Source organism: Carassius carassius, chromosome 6, assembly GCF_963082965.1.
Source record: "Carassius carassius chromosome 6, fCarCar2.1, whole genome shotgun sequence".
In the NCBI taxonomy this organism is placed as follows: Eukaryota; Metazoa; Chordata; class Actinopteri; order Cypriniformes; family Cyprinidae; genus Carassius; species Carassius carassius.
Genome location: NC_081760.1, coordinates 16720560 through 16745330, shown reverse-complemented (window position 1 = coordinate 16745330; position 24771 = coordinate 16720560). Strand labels below are relative to the sequence as shown.

Genomic DNA, 24771 nt, shown 5'->3' with positions numbered 1-24771 from the left:
CAGTGTGACCGCAGAATGGGAATTGCATTGGCAACCCCCGCTGACGCGTCGTAACACTAACACTCGTCGGAAGGCTTGTCTTGACGACACTTTGCTCAGGAAGCTGAAGGCTCGGCTCCAAAGCGAAAAGTTGCTTGTGCGACCAAACACGCTCTCCTTTTATACCCGCGCTGCGGGGCGAGGTGCACTATGCAAATCTCGCACACTAATATTCAATGGCTCGTTTTGTTAACACTCGAATGCGATTCATTTTGTCAGTCACTGATGTAACGTTGAATGTGACTGACTGAAAGGGAACTCAGATACTCTTACAGGCTGCAAAAGGAACCACAGTGGGAGAGATACCCTACTCCCTCACCCTCGCTCAGCAGTGCAAATTCCCTCATGATTGCACCAAAATACGAGGGAGGAGCAATCACTTTCTGCTTAACAACTAGGCAGACAGAACCATAATACCTCCAGCAACCACAGAGAGGAGGGGGTCCCTTCCACTGCTGCATCCCTGCAGCAGTGCACGACGTGAAGCCCAGAGACCTTGACAAGCTAGCCAGAATCATCCCAGCATTCACATGACCAGGAAAAAAAAAGAGTTTTCCTACTTTATGCTTTAGTACTAGCAGTTATTCAAAATGGTGGCATCATTTTAAACACTGCTTGCAAGCAGACCCAGTAATCAGTCTTATGCGTAGGATCTCACAAGTTTTAATAACTTCTTATACACGCACACCAGTTTCTGATCAAAATCAGATAAAACTATAGCTTGAATGTGGCTTCCTACAAGCAGTAGAAAGTTTTCAGTGCTATAATGTGTTTAAATCGTACGATAGGAAACTAACCTGATTTTAGCGAAGAAACCCAAATTTCTGTTGTTAGTAGAGGGAATTTCTTTTCTGATGAAGAAATCTCAGATTTGCAGCCCATATAAATGGTACCAGAATAAATCAGTCTGATCTTGGGTGAAGAAATCCCCACTTTTAGCACTGTTATAGGTGATCTGAGCGATGCTCCTCATTTCACAGATTTAAGGTCTTGTTATGTTACGTATCATTGTATTCATGGTGACCCACTCATGTGAAACATTTACGTAAAATTAATGGTGTTATTCTAGCATAGTTAACTATGGATTCACCATTGCCTGTGAAGTGAATATGCCGTTTTGATTTGTGAATGAGTTCCATGTGACGTCATGACTGAGCACACCTCATCTGACCACATGTGAGTTTCCTGTGCACGCTGACAGCGCAGATAAATTGCTGCTCTGCTTGGGCTGTGATGTGAGCTTGCATTGGTCTCCTAGCAACATGTGACCCCGGAAGTGTGAGCAGACTCTACCGGGTTAATTTGACAACAGCACTCACTTCACAGACTTTTGTGTAAACAAAGAATGGCAGGTAGCCAAAGCTAACTCTTTTAGCAGCCATACAGCCATAATGTACCAATTCAGCTATTTTACAGAGATTTAATTAAATCAAATGGTTTATTTACTTTCCCTATAGCTTTTAGGACCTTTACATTTTAATTTAATATATGTTTTTTAGTTTGTTTGACTATCACCATCTTCCACCTCAGTATAGAATTAGAGCAGTTCTCACAACTGTCATATCCTTAAAGAGCCATACAGGCATTTCCTTTGAACAAGTGATAACTGCTTAGTCATGTCTCCTAGCTTAAACTAAATAAGGAAAGCCATTCCTTCTCCATCTGTCACTTCCTGATTATATGTCAGTTTTGTTTATTTGACCACATGTATAGCTCGGTCATTAGCTGACCCTTGCTTACTGCCCCGTCAACAAAGTTACTCAAATCCTCTCCTTGTGTTCTTAGCACCCTACCTCACTAGCTGCCCTTACCAGCTATTCACACCTTACACGGCCCATGTAGCCATTCCCCATACAGATAGCTTTACACCTTTGTACACACTTGCATTTCCCTTCTGCCTCTCTCTCTCTCTGGTGTTCCTACAAATGTGCCAGTATGTTGCAGACATCCCACAGACATCCAGCCCTGTCAGCTCAACATTACCACATGGAAACCCAACAGAGAACTGTGATGGACATCCTTCAGCCCAAAGCAGCCAATGACCTGCAACAGCAGAGAAGGAAACAGCGAGACCGCGACACAAGTGGACACCTGACACCCAGCCTGAACAACCAGGAGCTGACCAGCACCATCATCTCCATGGAACACACCCTCAAGGGCCTCAGACAGGAGGTAAATGAACTGAACTTGCAAGTCAAAGAGTTCTACAGGGAACTGACACCTGCTCAATGAGAGAAAGCACAGAACGAATGCAAAGAACGTTACAGAATGGTACAACAGTAGGAAATCACCGGACTTCAGGAAGCTATAACAGCTGCGTTTGTGGTAAAACAGCGTATGTGGAACTTAATGAGAGAGACACCAGAGATGAGGCCTTAGAAGGCAATCTTCATGTAGCCAGAGCTGAAGTCCAAACCCCGACTCAGCCATTCTACAACATTAAAGAGGAGCTTGATATGGTTCAGAGATAACTGAAACAGTCCTGCCGACTGCACATGGACTCACATAAAAGAAAGCTTGCTGATCATCACACTGCCAGCAGTGCAAGCCCCCTCACCCCTGTACACAGCTGTGAAGGGGGGAACCGAAGCCTTCTACTGGACACTTCAAGTTAGCTCCCTGAAAACCTCTGCAGTTGCAGAAGTTTTTTTTTTTTAATTCAGGCAAGCAGAAAGCCACTAGCCAGTGGAGGACAGAGCCATCACCATGGCAACAGACCCAGGTTCCAGACCAACCACTTGGAGAAACAATGGAAAAGGGGATCCTCATCCTGCAAACACCACAGTATGTCCAACAGCAGTCCACCACAACATTCTCCTCCACACCCTTCACATAGGTGCAGAACGGAGGCTACACAAGGACAGCTGGACACAACTACTTCTGAGTTACAGGAGATTCTGACACTAGCAAAAGAGCTCTTTGAACAAAACTCAACTGAGGAGTACTTGGAAGGACAAATTTCTGACTCCTTTCCTGACACAACACAGCATCAGATCCCTCCAAGGGAGGAGCATCCCTTAAATGGGCCTACATGCCCAACAGGGAAACCTCTACCAACACATCATCACTAGGTCATTCTGAAATTCTCTGCACACTATAGAATCTCCATAGCAATTCCCTGCAATCCTTGGAGCCATCTGTACTATCACCAGTGAGACTATAACCCAAATTTTCCACATTGCAGTTACCACGGATAGCCTACTGGCTAACAACATCGACAAACAACCATCTTACACAGACCAACTCACTTCAGGATGACAGGCGACACAGCCTTGACACCTGCTGCATAGGCTCAGGGACCCACACCTTGCTATGGCCTAGATCACCACAGCGCACCACCTGACAGCATCCACCATGGCACCACAACCACTCCTGGAGGAACCAACAGCCAGAGAGCCACCACTGTCTCCCAGCTGTGAGTGGCAGGTGCGTGTCCGATTGGTCTGCACCTTTGATGTCACTTGCTGTTGTCTATTGGACAGACAACAGTGTTCGAAAGGGAGAAATTATGGGGCATTTGGACCAAACCTGGGCCTAACAGGGGGAACAGGGGCCCGCCGTGGGCCTAACTTGGGGAAACAGGAGCCCACCAGTGCGGAGCAGGTGAAGTGGGAGCCCCCCAGGGCAGAGCAGAAGACCACCACAGCCGAGCAGATGAGACAGAAGCCCACCAGGGCAGAGCAGAGGACCACCACAGCCGAGCAGACGAGACAGAAGCCCACCAGGGTTGAGAAGAGGACCACCACAGCTGAGCAGACGAGACAGAAGCACACCAGGGCAGAGCAGAGGACCACCACAGCAGAGTCGATGGCACAGGAGAGCAAGTCTGGTTAGATGGGACTGGAAAAGAAAACAGACAGATTAATGGTGGCCTCTGTGGACGTGATAAGGCAGGTAGAAAGTTCACAGATGGCCTCCATAGCCATGACAGGAATGAACGAGAGTTCATAAACGGCCTCCATAGCCGTGACGGGACAGACAGCAAGTTGGTGGATGGCCTTCGAGGCCATGACAGGATAGGACGAGAGTTCATGGATGGATACTACTGACACATCCGAAGGTTCTGCAGCAGTTGCTGCCACCTCTGGAGGTTCCACAGCGGTAACAGTCTCCTTGACAGCAACACAACAGGCTAAGAGAACATTTCTGGGTGCAACAGACAGGATGTGAAATGTGAAGCTCTGGAAGTTCTGTTGAGACGTGATGAAGTTCTGGAAGATCGGTAGTGATTTGACTGGGCTCATAAAGATCAACGTTGACTTGACTTGACTTATGCAGTTTAACTGTGGTTTTACTTGACTCATGGGGGTTAATGGTGACGTGACCTGACTCTGGACGATCAGTAGGGACCTGTCCTGACTCTGGACGATCAGCGGTGACCTGTCCTGACTCTGGACGATCAGCGGGGACCTGACCGGATTCTGGACGATCAGTGGGGACCTGACCTGACTCTGGACGATCAGTGGGGACCTGACCAGACTCTGGACGATCAGAGGGGACCTGACCTGACCCTGGAAGATCAACTGTGGCTGCCATCTCGTGCAGTGGCGCCGGGCTGGCGTCCATCTCATGCAGTGGCGCCCGTCTGGTGGCCATCTTGTGCAGTGGCACCCATCTGGTGGCCATCTGATGCAGTGGAGCCCATCTGGCGGCCATCTCATGCAGTGGCGCAGGGCTGTCAGCCATGGCAGAATGAGTCTCAGGGACAGCGGCCATTTTGTGAACAGTCTCCGGGCTGGCAGCCATTTTGTGGAGAGAATTTGGGGCTTCAACGCTGTCCTCTTCCTATCCCACAGTGAACGGAGAGTCAGTGCATAGTCCATGATGTCCCTTGAACTGCCCTTAAACTCCCATCCAGGTAACAATGATTTAGTTGGTTCATTGAGTCCAAAACAGAACAAGTCCTTAAACAAAACTTCATCATGTAATGGTACTTTACATTTAATCATTTAGCAGACGCTTTTATCCAAAGCAACTTACAAATGAGAACAATACAAGCTGTCAGGTCAACAAGAGAACAACAACAGTATACAAGTGCCATGACAAGTCTCAGTTAGTCTAGTATAGAACGCATAGCCAGGTTTTTTTTTTAATAAATGAAAAGACAAGAAAAGGAAAAGTGCTAGTATTAGTTGGTTTAGTGCTGTCGAAAAAGATGAGTCTTTAGATGTTTCTTGAAAATGAGTTAAGATTCAGCTGTACGAATTGAGATTGGGAGGTCATTCCACCAGCCCAGCACAGTCCAGGAAAAGGTCTGTGAGAGTGATTTTGAACTTCTTTGGGATGGCACCACAAGGCGTCGTTCACTTGCAGAGCGCAAACTTCTGAAGGGCACATAAGATTTAACCAATCGTCTTGTAGGCTAGCATCAGTACCTTGAATTTGATGCGAGCGGCTACTGGTAACCAGTGTAACCTGATGAGGAGAGGAGTAACGCAAACATTTTTTGGCTCATTGAAGACAACCCTTGCTGCTGCATTGTGGATCAATTGCAGAGGCTTGCCAGTACATGCAGGAAGGCCCACCAGGAGAGCATTACAATAGTCCAGTCTGGAGAGAACAAGAGCTTGGACAAGAAGTTGGGTGGCTTGCTCTGACAGGAAGTTGTCTAATCTTCCTAATGTTGTATAACGCAAACCTGCAGGACCGGGTCGTTGTAGCAATGTGGTCTGTGAAGCTTAACTGATGATCCATCACAAATCCTAGGTTTCTGGCTGTCCTTGAAGGAGTAATGGTTGACGAACCCAGCTGTATAGAGAAGTTGTGATGAAGCAATGGGTTAGCTGGAATCACCAGGAGTTCTGTCTTCGTAAGGTTAAGCTGAAGGTGATGGTCATTCATCCAGCTAGAAATGTCACTCAGACAGGCTGAAATGCGAGCAGCTACTGTCGGTTCATCTGGTTGGAATGAGAAGTAGAGTTGGGTGTCATCAGCGTAGCAGTGGTAAGAAAAGCCATGCTTCTGAATGACAGATCCTAATGACGTCATGTAGATGGAGAAGAGAAGTGGTCCAAGTACTGAGCCTTGAGGAACCCCAGTAGTAAGGTGTTGTGACTTAGAAACATCACCCCTCCAAGACACACTGAAGGAACTGTCAGAGAGGTAGGACTTAACCCACAGGAGTGCGGCTCCAGAGATGCCCATCTTTCTGAGGGTGGACAGGAGAATCTGGTGATTAAGGGTGTCAAAAGCAGCAGACAGGTCCAGTAAGATGAGTACTGAGGATTTAGAAGCTGCTCTTGCTAGTCGCAGGGCAGTAACCGAAAGCAGAGCAGTCTCAGTTGAGTGGCCACTTTTGAAGCCAGATTGGTTGCTGTCCAGGAGGTTGTTCTGTACAAGGAACATAGAAAGCTGGTTGAACACAGCTCACTCAAGTGTCTTTGCAATGAATGGAAGAAGGGATACTGGTCTGTAGTTTTCAAGAAGCGCTGGATTTAGAGATGGTTTCTTGAGCAGTGGGCTTACCCGAGCCTGCTTGAATGCTGAGGGAAATGTTCCAGAGTGAAGAGAGGAGTTGATAATGTGAGTAAGCGAAGGTATGACTGAAGAAGAGATCGCTTGAAGGAGGTGAGTGGGGATCGGATCAAATGGACAAGTAGTAGGATGATTGGACAGGAGAAGTTTGGAAACGTCCATCTCTGAGAGTGGGGAGGAGGAGGAGAAAGAGTGTGCATCGTCATTGTGAAGTTGTCCTCAGTCTGCGGGGTGGAGAATTGGTCACTGATGGTTCTTGTCTTATTTGTGAAGAAAACTGCAAAGTCGTCCGCTGTAAGAGTCGATGGAGGAGGTGGTGGCGGCGGATTAAGAAGAGAAGAGAAAGTCTTGAAGAGTGTCCGAGCATCACAACAGCTGTTAATTTTGTTGTGGTAGTAGGATGTTTTAGCCGTGAAGACATTTGCAGAGAAGGAAGAGAGGAGACTTGGTACTTGGTACTTGGTAAGACAACTCTCAGAACTGGTGCACATACTCCTCAATAGACAGGCCCCCTTGACAAAGATGTAATAACTGGTCTAGGCTAGAACAAGACTTCTCACTATTTGAGAGTCCAAACACAGTTTATATAGGGAGTGGTAATGGAGAACACCCAGTAGTGATTAACCCTAAGCACGTGATCCTGGGAAATGGAGTTGGAAATGGGTCATGAGTGAGCCCTGAGTGGAGTGCCCTCTACTGAAGTTCATGGGCACTCCAGCTGACGATCATGACAAACAAATATATAAATAAATGAATGAATGAATGAATTAGTGAAAGATGGTGTCATAAATATATTTTTGTCAATTTTCCTCTAACAGAAAGAAGGTACATTTTAAATGCTTATGTATGAAAAATAAATTACTAATCTGTTAGTAATTCATTAGCATACTAAAGCATGGGCTTTAGTTCAGAAACGTACTAAAACTACAAGAATTTTAATATAATATAAAAAAAAAAAATTATATTTTAAAAGCATATTGATACTACAGTAAATAATATCATGGCAATTTCATGGTCTGTTTTGGTAAGTGAATGTAAGATCCTAGAAGACCTGCTTAAAGAAGAGATTAAAGGAGCTTGAGCTCTCTACTGACCTGTATCATTCTGCAGTGCCATCAAATAGGTGTCTTTGAAGAGGTCTGTGAATCCTAACTTTGATGTGTTTTATGAGGCAACGGTTCAAAATGATGAACTGAGTTAAGAAAACTAAACTAGATGGTCTTTCGAAACTGGCAGAGGAAAACCACACTGTGCACAGAGCATGAATTCTCATGTAGAACAGGTGTCCAAAAACATTATTAAGACGCCTGAATGGCGTAAATTCTCTATTTACTCTCTTATTTAATGTTACATATTGTGAAGGATTCATCAGTCCAGCCAAGTCACCTTTATTTATTGCACTTTATACGATACTGGTTGTGTCAAAGCAGCTTTACAGTGTCAAATAGGAAAATAGTTTGCCAATAATACAAGAAAACAATAACAGAGTCAATTGATGATTCAGTGATGTCATCATCCAGTTAAGCTCTCCTTCAATAGAGTCTCTACAATCAGTCAGTCAAGCTTCCCCAACTAAGCAAGCCAAAGGCGTCAGTGGCACAGAATCAAATCTCCAAGTGAGATCATTCTGAAGAAAAACATGTTTTCCTTTATAATCCTTAAATGTGTAATAACTTTTCTTTTAAGCTAACAGTTTTCAAAAACCATCATATTTATAAACATTTCATCATCTAAATAAATTAATCAAGATTCAAATATATGTGCTGCACATATTCTCTAATTTCACTTAGAAATTTCACAATATGGAAGCAAGATAGGTAATTTCATGTTGACTTACTGTGGTCTGTGTGGGTCCTAGCACCCCAGTGTAGTGATGGGGACACTATACTGTGAAAAAGCACTGTCCTTCGGATGAGACATTAAACTAAAGTCCTGACTCTCTGTGGTCATTAAAAATCCCAGGATGTCTTTTGAAAAGAGTAGAGGTGTGACCTCGGAATCCTGGCCAAATTCACCCATTGGCCTCTGACCATGATGGCCTCCTAACAATCCCCATATCTGCTGATTGGCTTCATCACTTTGTCTCCTCTCCACCAATAAGCTGGTGTGTGGTGGGTGTTCTGGCGCAATATGGCTGCCGTTGCATCATCAAGGTGGATGCTGCACACTGGTGGTGGATGAGGAGATAGCCCCCGACAATGCAAAGTGCTTAGAAAAGTGCTATATAAATGTATGGAATTATTATTATTATTATTCGTTCATTCACTCTGCAAAAATGCTTTTCTTTCTGATTATTTTAAAATGCAAATTAAGCATTTTACTTAAATAATCTTAATGCAAATGGAAACAAGATAATTTTTTATCTTGATCAAACACCAACGTGAGCTTTCTTTGACCACCAGGGAGGTACTGAAGTGGGGCAATAAAAAAAAGTTTCAAATCCTGTTTCCCAGAACTTCCTCTTGGAGCATCCATCAAGAGTCCCATCAAACAACAATCTGTTGACATTCCTGAGGATTATCCCTCCATCAGTGATGTATTCTGCCCCAAGAAAGCCCCATGACTTCCACCTCATTGGCCATGGGATTGTGCCATAGATCTCATTCCTGGTGAACCAGTTATCTGAGGTAAAATCTATCCACTTCCCATGGAATAATTTATCCAGGAGGTGCTACAGTAAGGTTGCATGCAAGTAAGGTTAATTCTGATTACCGGGCACTGTACAAGATCAAGATACATTTCTGTTACCCCCTTTCACTCATTCTAGCAGCCCTGGAATCTCTTCTCGGGACTTCCATCTTCACAAAGCTGGAATAGTGCCTTCAACCTCATTCGGATACGCAAGGGGGATGGAAGCAAAATAGCTTTCATGACCCCTACATGCCACAACAAGTACTGTGTTATGCCATATTGGCTAGTTAATGCTCCCTCCATACTTCAGGACTTCATCCACAAGGTGCTCCAGAAGTTTCTTTACAAGTTTGTGCTGGTCCACACTGATAACATCCTCATCTACTCTCGTAGTTTGGCCATACATCACTGTTATGTTACAGAGGTCCTGAAGATGTTTTGAGTACCATATGTTCCTCAAGGTGGAGAAATACCAAATCCACTAGTGTAAAATACAATGCCTCAGTTACATCATTAGTAAAAACATAGTCTCTCCATAGACAAAAAGGAAGGTATCTGCAATTAGACTGATTTGCCAACTCCTTCCACCAACAAAGAACTCCAGAGATTCCTTTGTTTTTGCTAACTTCTATCAACGCTTCATCAAGAATTTCAGCTCTACAGTTCATCCACTCACCTCCTTATTCCACAGAAAACCCAAGTCTCTGTCCTGGACCACTGAAGCAGACAATTATTTTAAGTAGCTCAAGCTGGCATTCAGCAGTGCACTGCTCCTGATACATCTAAGCCCTTCATTGTTGAAGTTGACGCTTTCACCACCGGAGTCAGAATGGTGGTTTCCCAGCAGCAGGTAGTAGGATGTTTTAGCCGTGAAGACATTTGCAGAGAAGGAAGAGAGGAGACTTGGTACTTGGTACTTGGTAAGACAACTCTCAGAACTGGTGCACATACTCCTCAATAGACAGGCCCCCTTGACAAAGATGTAATAACTGGTCTAGGCTAGAACAAGACTTCTCACTATTTGAGAGTCCAAACACAGTTTATATAGGGAGTGGTAATGGAGAACACCCAGTAGTGATTAACCCTAAGCACGTGATCCTGGGAAATGGAGTTGGAAATGGGTCATGAGTGAGCCCTGAGTGGAGTGCCCTCTACTGAAGTTCATGGGCACTCCAGCTGACGATCATGACAAACAAATATATAAATAAATGAATGAATGAATGAATTAGTGAAAGATGGTGTCATAAATATATTTTTGTCAATTTTCCTCTAACAGAAAGAAGGTACATTTTAAATGCTTATGTATGAAAAATAAATTACTAATCTGTTAGTAATTCATTAGCATACTAAAGCATGGGCTTTAGTTCAGAAACGTACTAAAACTACAAGAATTTTAATATAATATAAAAAAAAAAAATTATATTTTAAAAGCATATTGATACTACAGTAAATAATATCATGGCAATTTCATGGTCTGTTTTGGTAAGTGAATGTAAGATCCTAGAAGACCTGCTTAAAGAAGAGATTAAAGGAGCTTGAGCTCTCTACTGACCTGTATCATTCTGCAGTGCCATCAAATAGGTGTCTTTGAAGAGGTCTGTGAATCCTAACTTTGATGTGTTTTATGAGGCAACGGTTCAAAATGATGAACTGAGTTAAGAAAACTAAACTAGATGGTCTTTCGAAACTGGCAGAGGAAAACCACACTGTGCACAGAGCATGAATTCTCATGTAGAACAGGTGTCCAAAAACATTATTAAGACGCCTGAATGGCGTAAATTCTCTATTTACTCTCTTATTTAATGTTACATATTGTGAAGGATTCATCAGTCCAGCCAAGTCACCTTTATTTATTGCACTTTATACGATACTGGTTGTGTCAAAGCAGCTTTACAGTGTCAAATAGGAAAATAGTTTGCCAATAATACAAGAAAACAATAACAGAGTCAATTGATGATTCAGTGATGTCATCATCCAGTTAAGCTCTCCTTCAATAGAGTCTCTACAATCAGTCAGTCAAGCTTCCCCAACTAAGCAAGCCAAAGGCGTCAGTGGCACAGAATCAAATCTCCAAGTGAGATCATTCTGAAGAAAAACATGTTTTCCTTTATAATCCTTAAATGTGTAATAACTTTTCTTTTAAGCTAACAGTTTTCAAAAACCATCATATTTATAAACATTTCATCATCTAAATAAATTAATCAAGATTCAAATATATGTGCTGCACATATTCTCTAATTTCACTTAGAAATTTCACAATATGGAAGCAAGATAGGTAATTTCATGTTGACTTACTGTGGTCTGTGTGGGTCCTAGCACCCCAGTGTAGTGATGGGGACACTATACTGTGAAAAAGCACTGTCCTTCGGATGAGACATTAAACTAAAGTCCTGACTCTCTGTGGTCATTAAAAATCCCAGGATGTCTTTTGAAAAGAGTAGAGGTGTGACCTCGGAATCCTGGCCAAATTCACCCATTGGCCTCTGACCATGATGGCCTCCTAACAATCCCCATATCTGCTGATTGGCTTCATCACTTTGTCTCCTCTCCACCAATAAGCTGGTGTGTGGTGGGTGTTCTGGCGCAATATGGCTGCCGTTGCATCATCAAGGTGGATGCTGCACACTGGTGGTGGATGAGGAGATAGCCCCCGACAATGCAAAGTGCTTAGAAAAGTGCTATATAAATGTATGGAATTATTATTATTATTATTCGTTCATTCACTCTGCAAAAATGCTTTTCTTTCTGATTATTTTAAAATGCAAATTAAGCATTTTACTTAAATAATCTTAATGCAAATGGAAACAAGATAATTTTTTATCTTGATCAAACACCAACGTGAGCTTTCTTTGACCACCAGGGAGGTACTGAAGTGGGGCAATAAAAAAAAGTTTCAAATCCTGTTTCCCAGAACTTCCTCTTGGAGCATCCATCAAGAGTCCCATCAAACAACAATCTGTTGACATTCCTGAGGATTATCCCTCCATCAGTGATGTATTCTGCCCCAAGAAAGCCCCATGACTTCCACCTCATTGGCCATGGGATTGTGCCATAGATCTCATTCCTGGTGAACCAGTTATCTGAGGTAAAATCTATCCACTTCCCATGGAATAATTTATCCAGGAGGTGCTACAGTAAGGTTGCATGCAAGTAAGGTTAATTCTGATTACCGGGCACTGTACAAGATCAAGATACATTTCTGTTACCCCCTTTCACTCATTCTAGCAGCCCTGGAATCTCTTCTCGGGACTTCCATCTTCACAAAGCTGGAATAGTGCCTTCAACCTCATTCGGATACGCAAGGGGGATGGAAGCAAAATAGCTTTCATGACCCCTACATGCCACAACAAGTACTGTGTTATGCCATATTGGCTAGTTAATACTCCCTCCATACTTCAGGACTTCATCCACAAGGTGCTCCAGAAGTTTCTTTACAAGTTTGTGCTGGTCCACACTGATAACATCCTCATCTACTCTCGTAGTTTGGCCATACATCACTGTTATGTTACAGAGGTCCTGAAGATGTTTTGAGTACCATATGTTCCTCAAGGTGGAGAAATACCAAATCCACTAGTGTAAAATACAATGCCTCAGTTACATCATTAGTAAAAACATAGTCTCTCCATAGACAAAAAGGAAGGTATCTGCAATTAGACTGATTTGCCAACTCCTTCCACCAACAAAGAACTCCAGAGATTCCTTTGTTTTTGCTAACTTCTATCAACGCTTCATCAAGAATTTCAGCTCTACAGTTCATCCACTCACCTCCTTATTCCACAGAAAACCCAAGTCTCTGTCCTGGACCACTGAAGCAGACAATTATTTTAAGTAGCTCAAGCTGGCATTCAGCAGTGCACTGCTCCTGATACATCTAAGCCCTTCATTGTTGAAGTTGACGCTTTCACCACCGGAGTCAGAATGGTGGTTTCCCAGCAGCAGGGGAAGCCTCCTAAGCAACTGAAACCCCAACATGCAAGATTCTCTTTTCTTCACGCAATTTGATTTTCACAATTTCTATCATCCAGGCAACAAGAACGGTAGAGCAGATGCTCTTTCACAACTCCGTGCTCCTGACAATCCCTCCCAGAATCTTTAACCCATCCTGGATCCTAAGACAATAATGAGTCTGAATGAGTGGTTGGAAAGCGTTAGCACTCGTTAGCTTGTCATTAGCGTTTTCATTCGAACCTATCGCTGTTTTCTTTTCTCCTCTCCCTCGCTCCAGTTTTTCACAAGTTCATCAAACAACCGCAGTAAGAATATTTCATCAAGCACGGTGAGTAATGGCTTCTCCCGTCATTGTTACTTGCACCTCTTGCCACATGTACAGTTTATCTATCTCTGTCGCTGATGAGGGATTCACATGTGATAAATGCAGGGAAATAGTTAGGCTGACAGAGAAGATTTCAGAAATAGAGACACGCATCCAAACTTTAATTGAGGACAGTAAGAATGTTAGGGCTCTAGATACGGCTTTGGATGCGTCTAGCTCAGGGATTCCTGTACATTGTTCGGTTCCGGAAACAGAGCCTCAGCAGCAGGGCAACTGGGTGACGTTGAGGCAGCGTAGTCGTGGGTCAAAACACCGCTCTTCTGTTCCGATCAAAACATTAAACAGGTTCTCCCCACTCAGTGATGCACCCACTGAGAAACCTGATGAAAGTGCTCTAGTTATTGGTGATTCTATTGTACGGAACGTGAATATAGAGACACCAGCCACCATAGTCAAATGTTTACCGGGAGCCAGAGCGCCTGACATCTTGGCAAATTTAAAAGTGCTGGCTAATGCTAAACGTAAATACAGTAAGATTGTTAATCATGCCGGCGCTAATGATGTTCGACTTCGCCAGTCGGAGATCACTAAAAATAACATTAAAGAGGTGTGTGAACTTGCAAGCACGATGTCAGACACTGTAATATGCTCTGGTCCCCTCCCTGCTTACCGTGGTGATGAGATGCATAGCAGATTGTCATCACTCAATGGCTGGATGTCTAAGTGGTGCCCACAGAATAACATAGGTTTCATAGACAATTGGACGAGCTTTTGGGGCAGACCTGACCTGTTTAAAAGAGATGGTCTTCATCCCTCCTGGGGTGGCGCCACTCTTCTCTCTAGAAATATGGCAAATAGTCTTAGTGTTTATACTTGACTAACTGGGGCCCAGGTCAGGAAGCAGACAAGCTGGCTAAACCAACCGTCTGCTAGCTGCCTCCCGTCACAGAGGTCAGTTAATTCTCAGCACATAGAGACTCTTTCACCTAGATATCACACTATAGAGACTGTGTCTGTTCCCCGGACTAGAAAATACAAAAAACGTCCAAACCAAGTTAAGATTAACAATTTAATTGAGGTTCAACAAATAAAAAACAGAAGCAATATGGATAAACAAATGATAAAGCTTGGCTTATTGAATATCAGATCCCTTTCTACGAAAACACTTTTTGTAAATAATATGATCACTGATCATAATATAGATGTACTCTGTTTGACAGAAACCTGGCTAAAACCTGATGATTACATTATTTTAAATGAGTCCACCCCCCAAGATTACTGTTATAAACATGAGCCACGTCTAAAAGGCAAAGGTGGAGGTGTTGCTTCAATTTATAACAACGTTTTCAGGATTTCTCAGAGGGCAGGCTACAAGTATAACTCGTTTGAGGTAATGGTGCTTCATATAACATTATCCAAAGAAACAAATGTTAATGATAAATCCCCTGTTATGTTTGTACTGGCTACTGTATACAGGCCACCAGTGTCACGTTCGGTGTTATGGAAAACACAGGAGAGATCCAAATGCAGGTATGCGGTTTATTTAGGGGCAATCCAAAGAGCATAAACAGTCCAGGCAGGGTCAAAACCAGAATATCCAAACAACATGAAAACAGACAATAACACACGGCAAGGGCAAGACTACGGAAAGCATGAAACATACACAAGGACTCCGTGACACAGACTCAGACAGACCGGGTAATAAATACACAAAAGGATGATGGGGAAACAGGAACAGAAAAGAAAGACATTGGAAACAGGCACCAGAAAGTAACCACAAAACAGGAAGACCAGGAGGGAGGAGGACTGGAGGAGGTTCAGGGGGAGGGATGGAGGGCCAGACTACAGAGAGGAACAGGGACAGGAGTAAATACAAAAACAACAAACAAAAAACAACATGAAGCCCCCCAGGGCGGGGCAGAAGACCACCACGTCCTTGTGGTCGAGGCCAGAGTCCTCCAGGGCGGGGCAGAAGACCACCACAACCGTGTAGTCAGGGCAAGCGCCCCCCAGGGCGGAGCAGAAGACCACCATGTCCGTGTGGTCAGAGCAGAAGCCCCCCAGGGCGGAGCAGAAGACCACCACGTCCTCGTGGTCAGAGCGGACGCCCCCCAGGGCGGAATGGAAGACCACCACGTCCGTGTGGTCAGAACGGAAGCCCCCCAGGGCGGAGCAGAGGACCACCATGTCCTCGTGGTCAGAGCGGAAGCCCCCCAGGGCGGAGCGGAGGACCACCACGTCCTCGTGGTCGACGCCAGAGTCCCCCAGGGCGGAGCGGATGACCACCACCCCCCTGTGGTCGATGCCGGAGTCCAACAGGCCCGAGCAGCAGCCCACCCAGTGACTTGACTTGACTCTGAACGTCCAACGGTGACCCGCCCTGACTCTGGAAGGTCATCAGTGACTGGCCCTGACTCTGGAGAGTCCACTGGGACCTGACTCGACTCTGGACGGTCAACAGGAACTAGCCCTGACTCTAGACCGGTCTTGGGCACCGAATCGGGAACGGCATCGGGCACCGCCTCGGCCTCGGGAACGGCATCGGGCACTGCCTCGGCCTCCGGAACAGCATCGGGCACCGCCTCGCCCTCCGGAACCGCATCGCCCTCCGGAACAGCATCGGCCTCGGGCACCGCCTCGGCCTCCGGAACGGCATCGGGCACCGCCTCGGCCTCCGGAACAGCATCGGCATCGGGCACCGCCTCGGCCTCCGGAACAGCATCGGGCACCGCCTCGGCATCGGGCACCGCCTCGGCATCGGGCACCGCCTCGGCCTCCGGAACAGCATCGGGCACCGCCTCGGCCTCCGGAACAGCATCGGGCACCGCCCTCGGCATCGGGCACCGCCTCGGCCTCCGGAACAGTATCGGGCACCGCCTCGGCATCGGGCACCGCCTCGGCCTCCGGAACAGCATCGGGCACCGCCTCAGTCTCCGGAACAGCATCGGGCACCGCCTCGGCATCGGGCACCGCCTCGGCCTCCGGAACAGCATCGGGCACCGCCTCGGCCTCCGGAACAGCATCGGGCACCGCCTCGGCATCGGGCACCGCCTCGGCCTCCGGAACAGCATCGGGCACCGCCTCGGCTTCCGGAACAGCATCGGGCACCGCCTCGGCATCGGGCACCGCCTCGGCATCGGGCACCGCCTCGGCCTCCGGAACAGCATCGGGCACCGCCTCGGCATCGGGCACCGCCTCGGCCTCCGGAACAGTATCGGGCACCGCCTCGGTATCGGGCACCGCCTCGGCATCGGGCACCGCCTCGGCTTCGGGCACCGCCTCGGCCTCCGGAACAGCATCGGGCACCGCCTCGGCATCGGGCACCGCCTCGGCCTCCGGAACAGCATCGGGCCCCGCCTCGGCCTCCGGAACAGCATCGGGCACCGCCTCGGTCTCCGGAACAGCATCGGGTACCGCCTCGGGAACGTCCTCTGGGCCTTGAGGAATGGTAGACGCCTGTCTCCTCCTCCTCCTCCCTCTATGTTGGCGAGCCGGTGACACCTTATCTGGAGACTCAGGCGTTGAGTCGGCCATCTTGTGCTGTGGCCCCAAGCTGGCGGCCACCTTGTGCTGTGGCGCTGGGCTGGCGGCCATCTTGTGCTGTGGCGCTGGGCTGGTGGCCATCTTGTGCTGTGGCTCTGGGCTGGCAGCCATCTTGTGCTGTGGCCCTGGATTGGCGGCCATCTTGAGCTGTGGTGCTGGGCTGGGGACCGCCCCACCGGAAGAGACCGGAGTGGCTGGGGCATTCCACAGAAGCCGATGCTGCACATAGTACACAAACTCCCAGTATTCCACTGTCTCTAAATGTACCATCTCCTCCTGAGACACTGGATCATCCAGCCCGCCGTTGAAGTAGTCCTTCAAGGCCGCATCGTTGTATCCCATACCCTCGGCCAGGGACCAGAACACCTGTGCCAGGGCACCCACCTCATTGCCCTCTTGGCGGAGAGCGATCAGCCGGAGATACTTAGCTCTCCGCTCCGCCATCTTGGCTGGGGAACGGGAAAAAGACCTAAACAAGGAGGAAGGTGACCAAATAAGGAGACAGGAAGTGATAAGGTGACAGACACCGTGAGAAAGGAGGACATCTAGTGGAAACCCAGGGACACAACCCAGACACTGTGACAACCAGGGCACCATACAGACTTTATTAAAGAGTTTGGTGATTTTACATCCGAGTTAGTTCTGGCTGCAGATAAAGTTTTAATAGTTGGTGATTTTAATATCCATGTTGATAATGAAAACGATGCATTGGGATCAGCATTTATAGATATTCTGAACTCTATTGGTGTTAGACAACACGTTTCAGGACCTACTCATTGTCGAAATCATACTCTAGATTTAATACTGTCACATGGAATGGATGTTGATGGTGTTGAAATTATTCAGCCAAGTGATGATATCTCAGATCATTATTTAGTTCTTTGCAAAATTCATATAGCCAAAATTGTAAATTCTACTTCTTGTTACAAGTATGGAAGAACCATCACTTCTAACACAAAAGACTGCTTTTTAAGTTATCTTCCTGGTGTATCCAAATTCCTTAGCATATCCAAAACCTTAGAACAACTTGATGATGTAACAGAAACTATGGACTCTCTCTTTTCTAGCACTTTAAATAAAGTTGCTCCTTTACGCTTAAGGAAGGTTAAGGAAAACAGTTTGACACCATGGTATAATGAGCATACTCGCACCCTAAAGAGAGCAGCCCGAAAAATGGAGCGCAGCTGGAGGAAAACAAAACTAGAGGTATTTCGTATTGCTTGGCGGGAAAGTAACATATCCTACAGAAAAGCATTAAAAACTGCTAGATCCGATTACCTTTCTTCTCTTTTAGAAGAAAACAAACATAACCCCAGGTATTTATTCAATAAAGTGGCTAAATTAACGAAAAATAAAGCCTCAACAAGTGTTGACATTTCCCAACACCACAGCAGTAATGACTTCATGAACTACTTTACTTCTAAAATCGATACTATTAGAGATAAAATTGCAACCATTCAGTCGTCAGCTACAGTATCACATCAGACAGTGCACTATAGACCCCCTGAGGAACAGTTCCACTCATTCTCTACTATAGGAGAGGAAGAATTGTATAAACTTGTTAAATCATCTAAACCAACAACATGTATGTTAGACCCTATACCATCTAAGCTCCTAAAAGAGGTGCTTCCAGAAGTCATAGATCCTCTTTTGACTATTATTAATTCCTCATTGTCATTAGGATATGTCCCCAAAACCTTCAAACTGGCTGTTATTAAGCCTCTCATCAAAAAACCACAACTTGACCCCAAAGAACTAGTTAATTATAGACCAATCTCGAATCTCCCTTTTCTGTCCAAGATACTAGAAAAGGTGGTATCCACACAATTATATTCCTTCTTAGAGCAAAATGGTATATGTGAGGATTTCCAGTGAGGATTTAGACCGTATCATAGTACTGAGACTGCTCTCCTTAGAGTTACAAATGATCTGATCTTAACATCTGATCGTGGGTGTATCTCTCTATTAGTTTTATTGGATCTTAGTGCTGCGTTTGACACAATTGACTCAGGCAATTTGATAATACCTAGAATATCAAAATCAACTGCAGGCGGCAGATCCTTTTCCTATTTGGCGCCCAAACTCTGGAATAACCTACCTAACATTGTTCGGGAGGCAGACACACTCTTGCAGTTTAAATCTAGATTAAAGACCCATCTCTTTAACCTGGCATACACATAACATACTAATATGCTTTTATTATCCAAATCCGTTAAAGGATTTTTAGGCTGCATTAATTAGGTAAACCGGAACCGGAAACACTTCCCATAACACCCTATGTACTTGCTACATCATTAGAAGAATGGCATCTACGCTAATATTTGTCTGTTTCTCTCTTGTTCCGAGGTCAACGTGGCCACCAGATCCAGTCTGTGTACAGATCAGAGGGTCACTGCAGTCACCCGGATGTCAATGTCACCTTTATTTATATAGCGCTTTAAACAAAATACATTGCGTCAAAGCAACTGAACAACATTCATTAGGAAAACAGTGTCAATAATGCAAAAATGAGAGTTAAAGGCAGTTCATCATTGGATTCAGTTATGTCATCTCTGTTCAGTTAAATAGTGTCTGTGCATTTATTTGCAATCAAGTCAACGATATCGCTGTAGATGAAGTGTCCCCAACTAAGCAAGCCAGAGGCGACAGCGGCAAGGAACCGAAACTCCATCGGTGACAGAATGGAGAAAAAAACCTTGGGAGAAACCAGGCTCAGTTGGGGGGCCAGTTCTCCTCTGACCAGACGAAACCAGTAGTTCAATTCCAGGCTGCAGCAAAGTCAGATTGTGCAGAAGAATCATCTGTTTCCTGTGGTCTTGTCCTGGTGCTCCTCTCATCAAAAAACCACAACTTGACCCCAAAGAACTAGTTAATTATAGACCAATCTCGAATCTCCCTTTTCTGTCCAAGATACTAGAAAAGGTGGTATCCACACAATTATATTCCTTCTTAGAGCAAAATGGTATATGTGAGGATTTCCAGTGAGGATTTAGACCGTATCATAGTACTGAGACTGCTCTCCTTAGAGTTACAAATGATCTGATCTTAACATCTGATCGTGGGTGTATCTCTCTATTAGTTTTATTGGATCTTAGTGCTGCGTTTGACACAATTGACCACAACATTCTTTTGCATAGACTTGAACACTTTGTTGGCATCAGTGGAAGTGCATTAGCATGGTTTAAATCGTACTTATATGACCGCCATCAGTTCGTAGCAGTGAATGAAGATGTATCCTATCGATCACTAGTGCAGTATGGAGTACCTCAAGGCTCAGTACTAGGGCCACTACTCTTCACGCTTTTATATGTTACCCTTGGGAGATATCATCAGGAAACATGGTGTTAGCTTTCACTGTTATGCTGATGATACTCAGCTCTATATTTCTTCGCAGCCCGGTGAAACACACCAATTTGAAAAACGAATGGATTGCATAGTTGATATAAAAAACTGGATGACTAGTAATTTCTTACTGCTTAATTCTGAAAAAACAGAGGTGTTAATTATAGGACCTAAAAACTCTGCTTGTAATAACCTAGAACACTGTCTAAGACTTGATGGTTGCTCTGTCAATTCTTCGTCATCAGTTAGGAACCTAGGTGTGCTATTTGATCGCAATCTTTCCTTAGAAAGCCACGTTTCTAGCATTTGTAAAACTGCATTTTTCCATCTCAAAAATATATCTAAATTACGGCCTATGCTCTCAATGTCAAATGCAGAAATGTTAATCCATGCATTTATGACCTCAAGGTTAGATTATTGTAATGCTTTATTGGGTGGTTGTTCTGCACGCTTAGTAAACAAACTACAGCTAGTCCAAAATGCAGCAGCAAGAGTTCTTACTAGAACCAGGAAGTATGACCATATTAGCCCGGTCCTGTCAACACTGCACTGGCTCCCTATCAAGCATCGCATAGATTTTAAAATATTGCTTATTACTTATAAAGCCCTGAATGGTTTAGCACCTCAGTATTTGAATGAGCTCCTTTTACATTATAATCCTCTACATCCGCTACGTTCTCAAAACTCAGGCAATTTGATAATACCTAGAATATCAAAATCAACTGCAGGCGGCAGATCCTTTTCCTATTTGGCGCCCAAACTCTGGAATAACCTACCTAACATTGTTCGGGAGGCAGACACACTCTTGCAGTTTAAATCTAGATTAAAGACCCATCTCTTTAACCTGGCATACACATAACATACTAATATGCTTTTATTATCCAAATCCGTTAAAGGATTTTTAGGCTGCATTAATTAGGTAAACCGGAACCGGAAACACTTCCCATAACACCCTATGTACTTGCTACATCATTAGAAGAATGGCATCTACGCTAATATTTGTCTGTTTCTCTCTTGTTCCGAGGTCAACGTGGCCACCAGATCCAGTCTGTGTACAGATCAGAGGGTCACTGCAGTCACCCGGATGTCAATGTCACCTTTATTTATATAGAGCTTTAAACAAAATACATTGCGTCAAAGCAACTGAACAACATTCATTAGGAAAACAGTGTCAATAATGCAAAAATGAGAGTTAAAGGCAGTTCATCATTGGATTCAGTTATGTCATCTCTGTTCAGTTAAATAGTGTCTGTGCATTTATTTGCAATCAAGTCAACGATATCGCTGTAGATGAAGTGTCCCCAACTAAGCAAGCCAGAGGCGACAGCGGCAAGGAACCGAAACTCCATCGGTGACAGAATGGAGAAAAAAACCTTGGGAGAAATCAGGCTCAGTTGGGGGGCCAGTTCTCCTCTGACCAGACGAAACCAGTAGTTCAATTCCAGGCTGCAGCAAAGTCAGATTGTGCAGAAGAATCATCTGTTTCCTGTGGTCTTGTCCTGGTGCTCCTCTGAGACAAGGTCTTTACAGGGGATCTGTATCTGGGGCTCTAGTTGTCCTGGTCTCCGCTATCTTTCAGGGATGTAGAGGTCCTTTCTAGGTGCTGATCCACCATCTGGTCTGGATACGTACTGGATCCGGGTGACTGCAGTGACCCTCTGATCTGGGCACAGACTGGATCTGGTGGCCACGGTGACCTCGGAACAAGAGAGAAACAGACAAATATTAGCGTAGATGCCATTCTTCTAATGATGTAGCAAGTACATAGGTTGTTATGGGAAGTGTTTCCGGTTCCGGTTTACCTAATTAATGCAGCCTAAAAATCCTTTAACGGATTTGGATAATAAAAGCATATTAGTATGTTATGTGTATGCCAGGTTAAAGAGATGGGTCTTTAATCTAGATTTAAACTGCAAGAGTGTGTCTGCCTCCCGAACAATGTTAGGTAGGTTATTCCAGAGTTTGGGCGCCAAATAGGAAAAGGATCTGCCGCCTGCAGTTGATTTTGATATTCTAGGTATTATCAAATTGCCCGAGTTTTGAGAACGTAGCGGACGTAGAGGATTATAATGTAAAAGGAGCTCATTCAAATACTTAGGTGCTAAACCATTCAGGGCTTTATAAGTAATAAGCAATATTTTAAAATCTATGCGATGCTTGATAGGGAGCCAGTGCAGTGTTGACAGGACCGGGCTAATATGGTCATACTTCCTGGTTCTAGTAAGAACTCTTGCTGCTGCATTTTGGACTAGCTGTAGTTTGTTTACTAAGCGTGCAGAACAACCACCCAATAAAGCATTACAATAATCTAACCTTGAGGTCATAAATGCATGGATTAACATTTCTGCATTTGACATTGAGAGCATAGGCCGTAATTTAGATATATTTTTGAGATGGAAAAATGCAGTTTTACAAATGCTAGAAACGTGGCTTTCTAAGGAAAGATTGCGATCAAGTAGCACACCTAGGTTCCTAACTGATGATGAAGAATTGACAGAGCAACCATCAAGTCTTAGACAGTGTTCCAGGTTATTACAAGCAGAGTTTTTAGGTCCTATAATTAACACCTCTGTTTTTTCAGAATTTAGCAGTAAGATATTACTCGTCATCCAGTTTTTTATATCGACTATGCAATCCATTAGTTTTTCAAATTGGTGTGTTTCACCGGGCTGCGAAGAAATATAGAGCTGAGTATCATCAGCATAACAGTGAAAGCTAACACCATGTTTCCTGATGATATCTCCCAAGGGTAACATATAAAGCGTGAAGAGTAGCGGCCCTAGTACTGAGCCTTGAGGTACTCCATACTGCACTTGTGATCGATAGGATACATCTTCATTCACTGCTACGAACTGATGGCGGTCATATAAGTACGATTTAAACCATGCTAATGCACTTCCACTGATGCCAACAAAGTATTCAAGTCTATGCAAAAGAATGTTGTGGTCAATTGTGTCAAACGCAGCACTAAGATCCAATAAAACTAATAGAGAGATACACCCACGATCAGATGATAAGAGCAGATCATTTGTAACTCTAAGAAGAGCAGTCTCAGTACTATGATACGGTCTAAATCCTGACTGGAAATCCTCACATATACCATTTTTCTCTAAGAAGGAATATAATTGTGTGGATACCACCTTTTCTAGTATCTTGGACAGAAAAGGGAGATTTGAGATTGGTCTATAATTAACTAGTTCTTTGGGGTCAAGTTGTGGTTTTTTGATGAGAGGCTTAATAACAGCCAGTTTGAAGGTTTTGGGGACATGTCCTAATGACAATGAGGAATTAATAATAGTCAGAAGAGGATCTATGACCTCTGGAAGCACCTCTTTCAGGAGCTTAGATGGTATAGGGTCTAACATACATGTTGTTGGTTTAGATGATTTAACAAGTTTATACAATTCTTCCTCTCCTATAGTAGAGAATGAGTGGAACTGTTCCTCAGGGGATCTATAGTGCACTGTCTGATGTGATACTGTAGCTGACGGCTGAATGGTTGCAATTTTATCTCTAATAGTATTGATTTTAGAAGTAAAGTAGTTCATAAAGTCATTACTGCTGTGGTGTTGGGAAATGTCAACACTTGTTGAGGCTTTATTTTTCGTTAATTTAGCCACTGTATTGAATAAATACCTGGGGTTATGTTTGTTTTCTTCTAAAAGAGAAGAAAAGTAATCGGATCTAGCAGTTTTTAATGCTTTTCTGTAGGATATGTTACTTTCCCGCCAAGCAATACGAAATACCTCTAGTTTTGTTTTCCTCCAGCTGCGCTCTATTTTTCGGGCTGCTCTCTTTAGGGTGCGAGTATGCTCATTATACCATGGTGTCAAACTGTTTTCCTTAACCTTCCTTAAGCGTAAAGGAGCAACTTTATTTAAAGTGCTAGAAAAGAGAGAGTCCATAGTTTCTGTTACATCATCAAGTTGTTCTGAGGTTTTGGATATGCTAAGGAATTTGGATACATCAGGAAGATAACTTAAAAAGCAGTCTTTTGTGGTAGAAGTGATGGTTCTTCCATACTTGTAACAAGAAGTAGAATTTACAATTTTGGCTATATGAATTTTGCAAAGAACTAAATAATGATCTGAGATATCATCACTTGGCTGAATAATTTCAACACCATCAACATCAATTCCATGTGACAGTATTAAATCTAGAGTATGATTTCGACAATGAGTAGGTCCTGAAACGTGTTGTCTCACACCAATAGAGTTCAGAACGTCTATAAATGCTGATCCCAATGCATCGTTTTCATTATCAACATGGATATTAAAATCACCAACTATTAAAACTTTATCTGCAGCCAGAACTAACTCGGATGTAAAATCACCAAACTCTTTAATAAAGTCTGTATGGTGCCCTGGTGGCCTGTATACAGTAGCCAGTACAAACATAACAGGGGATTTATCATTAACATTTGTTTCTTTGGATAATGTTATATGAAGTACCATTACTTCAAATGAGTT

The 24771-nt window shown here is 44.2% G+C and overlaps 1 long non-coding RNA gene across 1 annotated transcript in view; it reads right to left on the bottom strand.

The window, feature by feature from the left end:
* Positions 1-5126: 5126 nt before the first annotated feature.
* The window catches only part of LOC132142418 (uncharacterized), a 1026371-nt gene continuing 1006726 nt past the window's right edge, over positions 5127-24771 (bottom strand). Inside the window, exon 3 of the long non-coding RNA XR_009434065.1 lies at positions 5127-5363. This is a non-coding gene — a long non-coding RNA (uncharacterized LOC132142418). The remainder of the gene's footprint in view (positions 5364-24771) is intronic.